The sequence below is a fragment of the Wasmannia auropunctata genome, unplaced genomic scaffold (genome assembly GCF_000956235.1).
Source record: "Wasmannia auropunctata unplaced genomic scaffold, wasmannia.A_1.0 LD335936.1, whole genome shotgun sequence".
Taxonomy (NCBI): domain Eukaryota; kingdom Metazoa; phylum Arthropoda; class Insecta; order Hymenoptera; family Formicidae; genus Wasmannia; species Wasmannia auropunctata.
In genome coordinates this window covers 32,662-33,049 of record NW_012026954.1, presented here as the reverse complement: position 1 = coordinate 33,049, position 388 = coordinate 32,662, and positions in this window count along the sequence as shown.

Genomic DNA, 388 nt, shown 5'->3' with positions numbered 1-388 from the left:
TATTTCGCGTTGACACAGAGAGAACCTTTGCGACATTTCGTAGCGATATCAACACCTTATCGAACAGTGTAGCAAAGTTTCGTAATAAAACGCGAAAATCGTTGGACGACCTTCACGCGTTTCGTGAGAAAAGCAACAATGATATTTCAACGCAACGAGAGACAGTTGAGCAGAATATCAAAACTCTGATGGACGAAATAAAAAAGAGTGAGATTCGTGTGAGAGAGGAACAAGAGAAAGTCAGGAAGACGACATATGAAGAGACTCTAGTAATCACAAGATATATCGTCGTAATTCGTGGAATGTTGGATAAATTAAGTGAAGACGAAAAGCAGAATCGAAAAATTCTCGAAGAACTTATAAACAAGATCGATAAAATGTCAGTAGA